The following is a 16,798-nucleotide window of genomic DNA, read 5'->3' on the forward strand; positions in this document are numbered from 1 at the left end:
CAGAGTCCTCATGAAGAAATCGTGATAGCTGACAGGGATGCCATGCATGATGTTGAATAGCAGATTCTTCATGATGTCGTGGCCCTTTATAGGACTCATTGTCTTCGTCAAAATGCGATAGACAGTTCTGGGCACATAGAGCAATTCCCTCACGAGGAATTTGGTCCTTGGGGCTTGACCAGGCTTCAGAGGCTTCATAAGAACTTGCATATAATGGGTAGTGAGTTCAGGCTCTTGGTACAGGCAACGAGCTCCTTCATGTGGAGGACTGATTGGCAGGGCATGAAGCAATTTAGAGGCCGGTGCTTTATAATGAGTGTTTTCAGTCATCCAGTCCAACACCCAAGTATTGATATCGTCAGCGTCACCTGTGACATGCAGTGTTGCGTAGAACTGAAGAATAAGCTCTTCATTCCAATCTACAATGTCAGAGCAAAAGTTGAGGAGGCCTGCGTCATGAAGCACACTGAGAACAGGAGAGAAGCACGGCAGGGATTCCATGTCCACATGAGGAATGTGCTCATGGTCGAAGACTTTATCCTTGTTGAAGAGCAGTGAAGAATAGAAGTTGGCCTGGCTGGCAGTCCAGAAGCGCTTCCTTCTAAGATGAGCAGAGTCATAAGGATTATAATCAGTGAAGAACACGTGCTCGCCGAAGAAGTCATCAGCCTTGAATTTTTGTTTCTTCGAGAATGTATCCTTTGGCTTGGGCGGAGGAGTATCAGTCAATTGCATTACTACCTCAGGAATCGCAATCTCAGGTTCCACAGGCTGAGGAATTTTAGCTGCTTCTTCCGTGGCAGCCTGGGTCTTCAATTCTTCATTTACATTTTCTTTAGCACTAGTGGCTGGAATCTCTTCATGTACAGAAGGAGTTGCACGAGGTTCTTCAGATCCCATTTGTACTTCAGTGTTGATAGGGGACTGAGGAATTTGTTGAAGTGGTGTGAACAGAGGAGAGTTGGGGTGCTGACTTTCCCAAAAGTCATCATTCAGCACTGGTGTTGTACACCCAATGTCCACATCTTCATCTTCTTCTTGTTCTTCAACGCCAGCCTCTTCAGCAGTGAACTGAGGCATGGGCGATGAGACTTGTGGGGTTGAAGGGATTGCATCCGCTTCAATTTCTTCATCCAACTGCTCTGACGAAGCAGCAGAAGGAATGTCATCATCAGATTCACTTGGAAACACATATTCTTCATCAAAAGGAATAAGGTCCTTTGATGGCATGGATGAAACTGGAATAGCATCAATAGGATTTGCAAAAGAGTTGGTCAATGGCTTCATCTTCTTCAGAGCTGAAGAATCTGATGAAGTTGATGCCTTCCTTTTCTTCACTGCTGCACGCTCTACAGCCTTGGTTTTCTTCACATCTGTTGTAGATGGAAGGGTCGGAGTTGGTGTAGGCGCAAGAGGAGCAGAGGAATTTGGTTCGAATTCTTCAGGCACAACTGATGCAGTTGCCCTGACTTCTTCAGTTTCTTCAGGCGCAACACTAGTGGTTGCCCTGGAAATTTCTTCAGCGGCTGGAATGCAGTCATCAGCCCTGGTACTTTGAGTTTCTTCAGCAGCCTGAATGTCATCAGCGGTGCTGGCATTTTCTTCAGCCGGCTGAGCAGATGCTTCAGCCTGAGGATTTTCTTGTTGCGTTGGGGCTGCAACATTGGAAGTGAACTTTTCGGTCAATTTCACAAACCTGACTTTGGCTCCAAGCCAGTCAGCATGGTATACATCAAATTCATCGTTGAGTTTCTTGATCTCTGATTGAATAGAGACAAGTTCTTCAGTTGTCATAGAGACAACGTGTTTCTTCAGGAAGCGCTCCTTCTTGTACTGCGCTTTCTTGATCTGCCTGGCCTTTTCAAATTTCTATTTTTCTTCTTGGATGAAGGCAATCAGCATATGACTTTGGCCAGGAGTCAGCTTGAAATCAGGCATAGGAGTGTTGGGGTCCTTGTGCCAGAGATCGATGTAATCAAGGATCAACTTGGGATCCAAAAGAAGAGGCACATTTGTGCCTTTGGCTCTAGCGGCCTTGAGCTGCCTGTCTCTGATGATTTCGGCAAGTTCCTCATCATCAGCTTCGTCTTCATCAGACGGCACTTGGAAGGCGACCTGCTTCTTGTGAGGACTTGGCGAGAGCCACGTCCAGCAGTGGCCTTTGTCTTCAGCAGAGAGGGGCCAGTTGAAGAATTTGGTGCAGCTGAGGAACTAACAGAAGCTCCTGAGGCAATAGAGATGCATGTTGTCCTTTGGCACGTGGCTAGATGCACAGGTGCAGAGGATTTGGTCGGAGCAGCTGAGGACTTTGGTGGAGGAGCTGAGGACTTTGGAGGAGCGGGAGCAGCTTGAGGAGTTGGCCGTGAGGGCTTTGAAGAATCTGGCCGTGAGGGCATTGCTGAGGAACTTGGCCGTGAGGGCATTGAGGGTGAAGCACTTGGCTTATGAGCAGGCTTCTTTGCCATGACCTTCTTCGGCTTGCTTGCAGAGGCCTCAGTAGTGGTAGCAGCAGCAGCAGAGTCTTCATTAAATTTCCTCACTGCTTCTTTTGCCTGTTTGGCCAATTTAGCCTGGCGCTTGGCCCATTCTTCAAGATAGTCCTCACCGCGCTTGAGGCTAGTAGGATCAGCTACTTGGCCAGGTGCCAATGGAGGTCTTGAGCATGGAGGGGTAACAGCGAATTTCTTCATGTATTTGGGAGTAACATATCTGTACTCCCTCCACTCTCTTGCCCATCTCCTCTCAATCTTTTGAATGCGCACCTTGCGCTGATTTTTGTCCTCCTCAGGGATGTGCAGTACCCAGCATAAATGTCATCAGGGATTACAAATGATGTGTTTACCTCAGGCCTTTTTCCTCCTTTCTGTGGCTTCTTACCGTCAGCCATTTTCTTCAGATGAGGAATATGAACAACTGAATTTTCTGAAGAGGTGTGCAACTTTTCTTCGAGGAACGCTGCAAATGAGTTAAGTTGATGAGAACCTAGTGATTCAACAGCGGACATGAGTACCTGTGAACAGAGTATAGTTGCGAGGAATTTGGAGAGGTCATATGCGTTCTCAGAAGGTTTTGCAAAAACAATAAGTTTGAGGAATTTGACCAGATGAGTCTTGAAGAATTTCACTAAGCGTTCTTTGTCTTAGGTTCCAGAGTTGTACAGATCAAAAATCCACACAATTGAGGAATCATGAAGAAAAATATTGCTTAGAGAAACGAATCAAGAACATATGACATGTGAGGTGTTTTAGTGTGTGAGGATTTGAAGAAAAAACACCTTTGAAGATTTTGTAGAAATCATTTGAATCAAAGAGGGCAGTAAAAGTAACTTTTAATTACCCTGGACGAAGAACACGACGAACTAGGAATTGTAGATGCGAAGTTCGTCAGTTCAGATCTTCCACGCCCTAACTCGGCTAAGGAAGACAGCTCCGGCGGCGGCAGAGTGAAGAAATCCGCAACCGGCGCGAGTACGATAGCGACGAGGTCGAGGCAGTGAAGCTCTTCCTCACCGGAGACAATGAAGTAGCGGTGGCGCTAGGGTTTGAGAAGCTCGAGCTGGACTGAGGACGAGCGGAGTAAAAGAGAAGTGAGGAAGGGGAGGGGTATTTATAGCCGCGGTGAAAAACTGTTCGCCTGAAGAAATTGGACGAACATGCCCCTGACCCTTCTCATTCGCTTGACATGTGTCACCCACGTACTGAGAGGTGGCGATCGTGTGAGATCGTGGGTGAATAGATAATTGTTATCATGGAATGTGGAACGATTTGAGCGGCAAAGCCGAAAATTTAGATAAGATAAGTTAAAAGTTACGTTCGCAAATTCTTCAGCTGATAAGGACACAATGAAGATTTTGAACGAGTTTCAAATAGAACGCACATGAAGAATTTGTGAATAGATTGGGTTGAGTATAGCATAGAGGGGGAAGGGTCCGATCACATTCACTTAGTAGAAAAAGCAACTTGAAGAAATAGCAATAAGTGAATGCTGTAGAGGACATAAACTCATATATATATATATATATATATATATATATATATATATATATATATATATATATATATATATATATATATATATAGCCAATGAAAAAAACAATGGAAAGAGTGAAGACAATGCAAAGTTGAAGAAATTGAACAACTGAGGAATTTCAAAACTGAGGAAAAACTCAAATTGAAGATTTTCAACTTTTGGTGGTGGCATGACCCACCGTATAAGAATGATGATTTCAGACACCACGTACAATTTGTCGTCGGGTTCTGATAATCAAATTCTTCGTTAATTTCTTCACACTTAGAGTGTTAGTATTCATTGATTGAAGAAAAACTTTTCTTCATGTGTTGCACATCTAAGTCATCAATTTTGCATAAGTGTTAGGATGAGTGTCCTTTTCAAAGAACATTCGAAGATTCTGAGATATTTAGCTCACACCGCAACTTGCTAAATCTCTTCTCATCCAAGGTCTGGTTGAAGATATCGGCTAGTTGTTCTTCAATCTTCACATGCTCAATAGAAATGTCGCCCTTCAACACATGATCACGAAGAAAATGATGACGAATCTGAATGTGCTTTGTCTTTGAGTGGTGAACTGGGTTGTGAGCAATCTTGATTGCACTCTCATTGCCACAGAAGAGAGGCACATTCTTTACATTAACGCCGTAGTCCTTGAGAGTTTGCTTCATCCATAGCAATTGAGCACAGCAAGAACCAGCAGCAATGTACTCAGCTTCAGCAGTAGGCAGTGATACGTAGTTCTGTTTCTTTGAGGACCAACAGACCAAAGATCTTCCGAGGAAATGGCATGTGCCAGATGTTGACTTGCGGTCCACACGATCACCAGCATAGTCAGAGTCTGAATATCCAATGAGATCAAAAACCGAGCCCTTGGGGTACCATAATCCATGTGTTGGTGTGTGAGCTAGATATCGAAGAATATGCTTCACAGCCTTATGGTGTGATTCCTTCGGTGTAGCTTGAAATCGGGCACACATGCAAACACTAAGCATAATATCTGGCCTAGATGCACATAAGTACAATAAAGAACCAATCATGGAGCGGTATACCTTGTGATCGAAGTCAATACCATTTTCATCAGTGCATAGATGGCCATTTGTGGGCATAGGAATTTTGACGCCTTTGCAATCTTGCATGCCAAATTTCCTCAATAGGTCCTTGATGTATTTCTCCTGAGATATGAATATGCCATTGCGCCGTTGACGAATTTAAGACCTAAGAAGAACTTCAATTCTCCCATCATAGACATTTCATATTCCTCTCTCATCATATAACCAAATTCGTCAGTGTAACGTTGGTCAGTACAGCCAAAGATAATATCATCAACATATATTTGGCACACAAACAATTCACCATCATAGGATTTAGTGAAAAGGGTAGGATCAAGTGAACCGGGTTTGAAGCCTTTCTTCATGAGGAATTCCTTCAAAGTATCATACCACGCCCGAGGGGCCTGCTTGAGGCCATAGAGGGCCTTATTGAGTCTGAAGACTTTATCAGGATGCTTTGGATCTTCAAAACCTGGGGGTTGAGCAACATATACTTCTTCCTCAAGCTTAACATTGAGGAATGCACTTTTCACATCCATTTGATATAGAGTGATATCATGATGGTTAGCATAAGCAAGTAATATGCGAATAGCCTCAAGTCTAGCAACAGGTGCAAAAGTTTCATCGAAATCAATTCCTTCAACCTGTGTGTAGCCTTGAGCTACCAGCCGTGCCTTATTCCTCACCACAAGGCCATTTTCATCTTGCTTGTTGCGGTAGATCCACTTTGTGCCAATGATATTGTGCTTCCGAGGATCTGGACGTTTGACCAGTTCCCAGACGTTGTTGAGCTCGAACTGATGTAATTCTTCTTGCATGGCTTGAATCCACTCAGGCTCCAGAAAATGTGAAGCTCTTGAGCGTGTGAGAGGACATGGTGCTTCAATGTCATCAATGATTTTCTCAATTTGCACTTTGTTTGCAACGCGAGGATGAGCTGGTTGTCGTCGAGGAATTTGATCAGCATTTTCTTCAGCACCATTTTCTTCAGGTGCATTAGCTCGACGTTCTTCACGTTCTGGAATGAATTCTTCAGCAAATTCTTCGGTCGGAATGACATCCTCAATAGCCTTGAACTTGATACTTTCCTCAGGTGCTGGTTCATCTATCACAGAACGTAGGTGCTCTCTTTGCGAGCCATTAATTTCATCGAACCGCACATCTCTCTCAACAACTTTGTGGTGAACGTTGTTGAAGACTCTGTAGGTGTGCGAGTCCTTTCCGTAACCAAGCATAGAACCCTCATGTGCTTTCGGTGCAAATTTAGAGTTGTGATGAGGATCTCTAATCCAACATCTAGCACCGAAGACTTTGAAATAACTCACATTGGGTTTCTTGTCAGTGAGGAGTTTGTATGCAGTATTTTGGAAGAATTTGTGAAGATATACTCTGTTGATGATGTGGCAAGCAGTATCAATTGCCTCAATCCAGAACTGACGACGTGTCTTGTACTCATCAAGCATAGTGCGATCCGTCTCAACAAGAGTCATGTTCTTGCGCTCCACGACGCCATTCTGTTGAGTATAAGGAGCAGATAACTCATGAGTAATACCAAGTTCATCAAGATAGTCATCAAGACCAGAATTCTTGAACTCAGTTCCATTGTCACTCCTGATGTGCTTTATCTTCACACCAAATTTGGTTGAAGCCCTCGAAGAAAATCGTTTGAAGACTTCCTGCACTTCATGTTTGTAAGAGACAATATGCACCCATGTGTAACGAGAGTAATCATCAACAATAACAAAGCCATAGAGAGATGCATCATTTGTGACTGCTGAGTAGTGATTTGGACCAAAAAGATCCATGTGAAACAATTCAAATGGTCGAGTAGTAGTCATGATAGTCTTCGCTGGATGCTTGGCCTTGGTCATCTTTCCAGCTTCACAGGCTCCGCACAGGTGATCCTTGAGGAATTTGACATTCTCAATGCCAATGACATGCTTCTTCTTTGCAAGCGTGTGCAAATTCCTCATGCCTGCATGACCAAGTCGTCGATGCCATAGCCAGCCTTCTGAAGCTTTTGCAAGTAGGCATACGGGTGGTTGTGGTCCTGTAGAGAAATCAACAATATACAGATCTCCTCTCCTAAAGCCTTCGAAGACTTTGGAATGGCCAGCTTCCCTGATCACAACACAACGATACTTGCCAAAGACAACAACCATATCAAAATCACAAAGCATTGAGACAGACATGAGGTTGTATCCTAAGGACTTGACAAGCATGACTTTGTCCATGTGTCGATCCTTTGAGATCGCAACCTTACCTAGACCCAATACCTGACTTTTGCCTTTGTCAGCGAAGATGATATGCTTCAGATGCGATGGAGATAATGGAGCATCCATCAATAGATTCTTGTCACTAGTTATGTGATTTGTACATCCACTATCGAGGACCCACTCATTGGCTTTGGGTTGATCATCCTGCAGATGAATTAGTGCAGCTTACAAACTCATATACTTCATCAGTGAAGAATATGACATCAATTTCATCAGATCAATTAATAGAACAGATAAAACAATATGAGGACGTGAGAAACGAAAGTTCATTTCTGCATGAATAGCCTGCGTCCTTTCAGGCAATTTCAGGTCTCCAGCAAATTCTTCAGACGTTTAAGCACGTCTGGAGACCTGACCCTGCAAAAGATATTAGTTATTTTTCTTCACCACCCACATCTGAAGGGGTGGCAAAGAGTTCATCACTCTGCAAGCTCCATAAGAGAAATGTGGCATAGAAGCCAGTCCACTTCGTTTCACATAAGAGGAGTTAGGGTAAGCATATGAATAAGCAGATAAATTCTTCGAGGACTTATGAACATAATGATTAGAGGAATAATGCTCATATTCATGGCCCTTAGCTCTTCCCTGCGAGACAGAGGTGTTAGCACGATGATATTCATACGAGGACTTTGATCCTTTTGAGGAATTTGATCCACGTGAGGAATTTGGTCCATATGAGGACTTGGATCCATATGAAGAATTTGATCTGGGGTTCCTATTCTTCACAGGTGGTGTCATGAGGACATTCACCTGAAGACTTTCAAGGCACCTTTTGGGAACCCAGATTTTCTTCATAGGGGAACCGTTCCTACAGTTAGTGCCAACATATCTAGCAAATACTTCACCATTCTGATTTTTGAACAGTTTATAGTTGAAGTCAAATGACTCATCAGAAGAATGAGGAGATTCACATGTAAAGCCAGATAAATTGGATGGATCAACTGGAGGTCCCTTTGCAGCAACCCTTGAGGTTTTGGGGTACTGCTCAGGCTTCCAATATGTACCATCAGCATTGAGTTTCCTCTCAAAGGCAATACCCTCTTTCCTAGGGTTCCTGTTGAGGATCTGCTTTTTAAGCACATCACAAAGAGTCTGATGCCCTTTGAGGCTTTTGTACATGCTTGTCATATACAATTCCTTCAGCCCTGCATCATCAGTGATACTAGCAATATCCTCAGATGAGGAATTAGTGACAGCGGAGACAAGTGAAAAATTTGTAGTAGAAGAAGCATTTGAACATTCAAGTGAAGAATTAGCAGATTCACGTTCAATGCACTTCAAACATGGAGGAACAAATTCTTCCTGGGTAGCGCTGATATGTTGAGCAAGTAATGAATGGCGCTCCTTCTGAAGATCTTCATAACTCACTCTTAGCTTTTCAAGATCTTGCTTTCTCTGAAGAAATTCATAAGAAAGCTTCTCATGATCAGATAAGAGAGTGTTATGATGACCTTGAAGGTTTTCAAACCTAGACTGAAGTCTCTGAAGATTTTTAGTCAAGGTTTTAGTGCGATCCATTTCTTCACCCAACATATCATCACTTTTGTATAGCATGTTTTGAACCTTTTCAAAAGCCTTTTGTTGTTTCACAGCAATCTTAGCAAGTTTAGAGTAGCTGGGCTTGAGGTTTTCATTAGATTCATTCTCACTTGATTCAGAGGAGGTATATTTGAGTACCTTGGCACCCTTTGCCATGAAACAATAGGTGGGAGCGTAGTCATCATTGCCTTCATGAGCCTTGTTGGTGGAGCCATTTTCTTCAGAGTTGAAGATAGACTTGCTGACGAATGCAGTAGCGAGAGCTAGACTCGCCACACCAGACTCAGACTCCTCAGATGCCTCCTCTTCCTCATGTTCCTCAGATTCAGCCTAAGAGTCCATTTCCTTGTCAATGAATGCCCGAGCCTTCTTGGAGCTGCTCTTCTTGAGAGATGAAGACTTTGAAGATTTTGATGATGAAGACTTTGAAGATTTCTTCTTCTTCGCGTCATCAGAACTGTACTCCTTGTATTTCTTCTTCTTTGATTCCTTTTCCCACTGAGGACAATCTTGAATGTAGTGACCAGGTTTCTTGCATTTGTGGCATAGCCTCTTCTTGTAGTCACTGGATGAGGAATCATTGCTCCTTGAGGATTTTCCAAAGCGACCACGTCTTGAGAACCTTTGGAATTTCTTCACGAGCAGTGCTAGCTCCTTGCTCAGTTCTTCAGGATCACCAAGGCTACTACCAGAATGTTCACCTTCAGATTCAGAGATGACCTTGGCCTTCAGGGCACGTGATCTGCCATAGCTCGAACCGTACAGATCTCTCTTCTCAGCAAGCTGGAACTCATGAGTATTTAGCCTCTCGAGGATATCAGCGGGATCAAGTGACTTGTAATCAGCACGTTCTTGTATCATCAGTGCCAGAGTATCAAATGAGGAATCAAGCGATCTCAGCAATTTCTGCACCACCTCATGGTCGGTGATGTCAATGGCACCAAGTGCTTGAAGCTCATTTGAGATGTTAGTGAGGCGATCGAAGGTTTGTTGAACATTTTCATTGCCGAGTCTTTTGAAGCGGTTGAAGAGATTGCGAAGAACGTCAACTCGAGAGTCACGCTGTGTTGAGACTCCTTCATTGACTTTGGACAACCTATCCCAGATAAGCTTGGCAGTTTCCAAAGCACTCACTCTTCCATACTGCCCTTTGCTCAGATGGCCACATATGATGTTCTTCGCTTGGGAGTTGAGTTGCTTGAATCTCTTCACATCAGCAGCATTTAGAGAAGGTGTGACTGAGGGAACACCATTTTCCATAACATACTAGAGATCATTATCAATTGCCTCAAGATGCATTCACATCTTATTCTTCCAGTAGGGGTAGTCTGTCCCATCGAAGGTAGGTCACCTAGCAGAGACCTTGATCATACCTGCGGTCGACATAACTAAAACTCCAGGCGGTTAAACCAAAATCACACAGAACAAGGGAGTACCTCGCTCTGATACCAATTGAAAGTGCGTTATATCGACTAGAGGGGGGGTGAATAGGCGATTTTTATGAATTCTTCACTGAGGAATTTGCAGGTGAGGAAATTCCTTAGCGAAGAACTACTTGCAGTGGAATAAGTACTCAGATGTAAATGTAACAAAACACAAGCATGGTCATCATGATGAAATGAAGACAAACACAGAGTACAGAAAGCGTAAACACAGGATAGCACATAATGAAGACAAATAGACTGAAGAAATTGAACTGAGGAAATTGAGAAAGTCTTTAGTCAAAGTCTTCAAACAGATATGAACAAGCACACAACACAGTAATGAGGAAATGAAAGAGTTGAGGAAATAGAACCAGTAAGCTTGGTGAAGATAATGATTTGGTAGACCAGTTCCAACTGCTGTCTCAGTTGTACGTCTGGTTGGAGCGGCTAGGTGTTTAAACCTGAGGACACACGGTCCCGGACACACAGTCCTCACTGTATTCTCCTTGAGCTAAAGTCTCACAGACCTCGCCCAATCACTCGTGGTAAGTCTTCAGGTGACTTCCAAACCTTCACAAACTCGGTCACTCGGCGATCCACAATTTCCTCTTGGATGCTCTAGACCATGACGCCTAACTGTCTGGAAGAAGCACAGTCTTCAAAGGTAACAAGCGTCGGATCTACGCAAGATCAATCTCTTCAGTGATGCTCAATCACTTTGGGTTTGTAGGTGTTTGGGTTTGGGTTTTCCTCACTTGATGATTTTCGCTCAAAGTCCTCGGAGGATGGGATGCTCTCAAATGACAAGTGTCAGTTCCTCTCGGAGCAGCCATCCAGCTAGTGGTTGTGGGGCGGCTATTTATAGCCTAGGGAGCAGCCCGACATGATAAGACATAAATGCCCTTCAATGATATGACTGTTAGGTGGGTAGATATTTTGGAACAGCTGGCGCATAGCACAGCAACGGTCGGAGATTTGAGTATCAAATTCCTCATGGCTATCATGTTCCTCGCTGCGTAGGCAATCCGCACTGGCAAATTCCTAACTCCTCAGTCAAAACAAATTCCTTAGAGACCAGAAGAACTTCGTCTCTGTCACTGAAGAGTATGACTGAACTGTATGAGATTTCCAATGGCTTCACTCGAAGGGATTGGTAGGTGTAGGACTTTGAGTTGAGCATCACTTGGAAATTTTTCCTTAGTATTTCCTCGACCCCCCTTAACAGTACGGTGTTTCCTATAACTCAAGAAAGAGAAAATGAAACTACGAAAAAAAGTCTTCAAGCTTCATGTTCCTCGAATGGATACCTAGCCTTTAAGGTCACACCAATTTTTTCACTTTCAAAGTCTTCAGAAAGTCTTCAGAAATCCGAAGTCTTCAGTCGAAGAACTTCATTTTTAGGGGTCAACTTTCTCTATAAATATCAAACTCCTCATAGACTTATAGACCTGTGTACACTCATAAACACATTAGTCCCTTAACCTATAAGTCTTCAATACACCAAAATCACTAAGGGGCACTAGATGCACTTACAAGTACATGCTAAACCTGTTATGTGTCTGCTTGTTTCTTCTTTTAGAATGCTGACAGAATATTGGGGAAGAGTGCCTTATTAAGCAATGGTAAAGGAAGTAATGCAGATAAGGTTCAGGATAGTGACACATCCTTGTTGGTCTCCAACAAAGCTGATAAAACAGCTAAGGAAGACTATCTCGAAGACAGTGAGACAACCCCAAAGTCCTATCTTGGTTTAGCGTTCGAGTTACTGGCCACTACCGCTTGCACAAGCTATTCAAACTCACTATCTGACTAAGTTCAGTTTCCTGAGTCTCAACTAGAAGCTGAAAGACATTGATCAGCTATGCTGCGACAAGAAGCGGAAGGACTACGGAAGTCCCTGGAGCATTCAGATGCATACTTTCTGGTGCAACATCAAGCGTTGGAGGATTTTAGCGCCAAATAGGACAAAGCTAATAAGCTTTCTAAGCTTATTGCCAGCATGGTGGATACCCAGGATAACATTTCTTGAGCTCTTCTGAAGTTGTTTCAGTTATGCTCTTGTTTTGCTGCCGCGTTTATTTGCACTGGTGGCCAATTTTGACGGCCAGTGTATGTAATATGCTGCTTTGTTCCCTATATTTGCACTGTTGGCGAACTTTGATGCCCAGTGGATGTAATATGTGTAATAGCGGTAAGAGGCTAGCGTTAATTGCTTGCTTATTTATTTCCTTATTGTCTTGTTTAGTTGTTTGCTTGTAGTCGCTGCAGTTCTTTTTCTGTGTTTTTCTAGTGGCCACAATAACCTTTTTTTGGAAACTAGGCCAAAATAATCATGGCAACACACGGACTGTTGTGACCATGGGCCTCCTGCGGGCTGTATGATCCATGGGCCTTCTACGGGCCGTAGGATCCATTGCCCTTCTATACGGGCTATAGGATCCATGGGCCTCCTGCGGGCCGTACGATCCATGGGCCTTTTATGGACCGTAGGATCCATGGGCCTTCTACGGGGCGTTTTATCATTTCACCAATAATGGGTCGTACTATTCATGGACAATAACGGGCCGTTAATAGGCCGTATTTGATATCTCTATGAAAATAGCCCAACGGGTTTTTTTTAACATGAAAACGGCCCAACGTATTAACGGGCCACAAACGGGCCGACTGTAACCACGGGCTAAATTTGGCCCACAAGCAGAAAATGACAGTAACGGGCCGTAAGTAAACGAATGCTGGAAATGAGCCCAAGAATAAATGGGCCTTGTGAAGGCCGAAAGATAACATGGGCTGGAAACGGCCCAATGGAATAATGGGCCGTTAATGGGTATAAAGTGATACACCGTTCATTACGGGCCAGTTTTAACACGGGCCGTTAAGGGGCCGAGGGTTACTAAGGGCCTCATATGGGCCGAAAGACGTCATGAGCCATACATGGGCTGGAAGTTAAAACGGGCTGGAATTATATTGGACGGCCCAGATGACGCTACTGGGCCTAATTCAGATAGGCCGTAAACGGGCCCTGGGTTAGCGGGTTGTAAATGGGCTATATGCGAACAAGCCGTTAACAGGCTTGCCGTGGGCCGGCCCACCACCTTTTGACCAAGTGAAACGGGCCGGCCTTTTCACAGGAATGGGCCTCTGTTGGGCCGTGCCACGTGTCGACGTATCATAGGCGCTTTGGGTCCAATGAGTGGATGACATCTGTCCCAATGGTGAGCCGACACGTGTTTCCTCCAGCCAATGATGATTTTACACGTGGAAAATCCCCATTGGTCGGGGCTGTTAACGGGTTATCAGATCCAAAACCGGACCCGATAGCTTAACGGCGTTCTGTTACGGTGGATGCCATGTGTCGGTCACCCTTGACGAAAGCACTTCTGTGACGCGCGATTTATCGTCATGGAAGTGGACACTTCCGTGATGATAATTTTGGTAATGTCATGGAACACTTCTACGACAGCACAGGTATGACTATCTTCATTCTATCATAAATTTGTCATGGATGTACATGCATGACAGAAAACGTGACCTACTTTGACAAACACGTATCATCACGAAAGTGCATTTTTTTGTAGTGCTGCACCAAATTAACACACTAGCATTGCTATCATTGGCCAGGTCAGATAATAGGAAAGCAACATTGACACAACGAACATTTGGGCAACCAGACCATACCAGCCTACACCAAATTAACACAATATGGCACATCTATCATCAGCCAGGTAAGGTATTACGAAAGGAACATTGACACAATGAATGAATGGGCAACCAGAGCAGCACTACAATTCAGTAATGTGCATGATATGAGATAGTACACTCATGCAACATTGTCGCCTTTAACATTTTGCTACAACTGAATTTAGATCAGATAAAGGTTGGATTCACACCGATTAACAAAATACATGTTGATGTAAAAATATAGTGATATACAGCAGGTACTTACATCAGCATTGGAGCACAGAGAATTCCCGCAAGATACTTTCCTCGAAGACGATCCCAGTACAGAAAGTCTTCTATCCTTTAAGCTTATTTTCTAAAAGAGAGATGGGTAAGAAACATGTAGAAAATATGATCAGAATGCTATAAAATTTCATGATGCGAGGATACGCACACGCTTCTTAGAATGGAGTTGACATATTTTTGCTGGACTGGAGCGGACTAGTTCTTTGGCCACTGGAATCTACTTATTATCAGTGGGAGTTGGGTTTCTCTGTGCTGGAGCAGTATCTATGAAAACTGGAGTTGATTTATTATCTCCTGGCGTTTGGATCTTTTGCAAAGACCTGGTTTGTAACCCTTCATATTCTAACATAGCCGTCTTCCCCTTGCATGCCTTATATAGAAGAATGGTGCTTCAATTATAAAACATGCTACAACAAAGATGGAAAAGGTACTAAAGAATAGAAAGGCATGACATATTGACATGTATTCCCTCCATCCAAAAATAAATGGATGGGTCTAGGCGTATTTCAGTTCTAGATACATCCAGTTTTATCCATTTCTGCGACATGTAATCCGGACGGAGGGAGTATGATGTAAGAGCTAGGGATACGACAGGACAACAGTGTAAAAAACACTACTTGAATGTAAAACTGTATGCTAGCGGAATACATTACAGAAAAACACTAAGGCAACATATGCGTGTATGATTGGGAAACTAAGATGGCATTGCAAGAGACCACTAGAACAACACTTCAATGTAAAAAATAACATGGTATGGTAGACAGATGAAGTACATACTGATGAATAACAATGCATAAGATATTGAGAAGCATGATGTCCAAACTAAGCAGATGGCATTGCGATAGAGTAGAATGACAGTACTTGAATTTTAAAACATGTTATCATTAATGGAATAGGTACTAAAAACAGTAAAGCATGTCATATTTACATGCATGATTAGCAGGCGAAGCACAAGGCATTGCAACAGAGTAGATGCACTCCAGGACATTATATGCATGTTGTACCCATATCAAGGGTCAAGTTAGAGCAAGGACCTTATGGGGTGAATAGGATTCATCATCTTTCTGCAAGTCTTGTGAAGAACTGCCTTTACATGTCCCATCATATTGGGTGTCATTGACGTCAAGTTTGTTGGCCGTTACATTGCTCCGTGAGGTTCTTGTGGATAAATCAGTGTGTGCAATTATATCTGACATGCATGGAAGACAACTAGTAGTTAGATTTATGTAATGAGTGCCTGTAGGAGACAACATAAATAGTAGGACTGGGGTTAACTAGCATCAACAGGTCTCAAAAACTAAAGGGAGAACACAGATGAAAGCTACAGAATATGTATCGTTTGTACTCAGGATTAACTAGATGGCACACAAAAGTATTAAGGAACAACATAGGTTATACTAGAAGTGGTATAATACTATAATCACCAGCCTGTGGGATAGCATTGGCTGATGGATGATAACTATGGAACAGCGTTACCTAAAGAACAAGTCTCTTAGCTGAACTAAGGAACAGCGTTAACTCCTGAACAAGACCCATAAGAGATGAGCATGAATATACAGTGAAATGTGATAATATATTTTCCATGCTTAGATGAATAACAAAGCCATAAATGTTGCACACAAGTAAGATGAGCGTACAACCTATCTGGCCGCCATCCATAGGAGTGAGCATCATGTGCTGACTTGTCGATGGCCCTGCAGTTGTTGTGGCTGTCCATGTCGGGCACGCGCATTCGACGCAGGGAACTGTTGAGTGGGGACTATAGCTCCCTTCTGGTTTATGCTTCCCTTGTTGGAGTAGCTGCGGTCAGTCGGAAGACGGTGTGGCTGAAGATGTAGAAAATGCATAATGTTAAGAATGACACATCTCTCTGATCTGAAGAAATACCCTAAGAGATCAACAGCAAGGTACGAGAGTGGTCACACGTCTGTTGACTGAAGACTAAATTGGGGTCACACAATTTTATTTTATTTTGGTACTATCCGATCTACGCTGGATGGCTTGATGGCCGTCTTGTGCCTCCCAGCTGACACTGTTCAGAATCTTCCCCGAAGAGCCAGCGACTACTGGCAGAGCAGCCTACCTCCGCCGTCCGTGGCCCCGACCAAAACCCCGCTCCCCGCCCCACCGCACTGCCGTGGTTGCGCCGCCCCTGGCCAATCCACAGAGACTCGCCGTCATCCAGATCCGGCGGTGGCAGTACCTTCAACCCACGCAACTCTAAGATAGCCATCTAAGCGTTGCTTCCGCGGCGAACTTGCACCCCCGCACCCTTACGTTAGACACCAGCCAACCGGCAGCCTAGGAGCTCCGCCGACTCGAGGGGGTGCTGCTTCCCATTGGGAATCGATTGGCCCAGAATAAAAATTTAGACAACTGGCGCCTAAATAAAGTGATTTGAGATGAGGGTGCGACCTATCTGGCGGCCCGGTGAAGTAGGCAGCTCTAGCTGCCGAGTCGGTGAGGCCGGTGCGGTTGCGGTGGCTACCGGCGACAGGGAAGCAGAGATGTCGCGATGGTCAACGGCTACGGGGAA

This window comes from Aegilops tauschii, chromosome 6, assembly GCF_002575655.3.
Source record: "Aegilops tauschii subsp. strangulata cultivar AL8/78 chromosome 6, Aet v6.0, whole genome shotgun sequence".
NCBI classification, from domain to species: Eukaryota; Viridiplantae; Streptophyta; class Magnoliopsida; order Poales; family Poaceae; genus Aegilops; species Aegilops tauschii.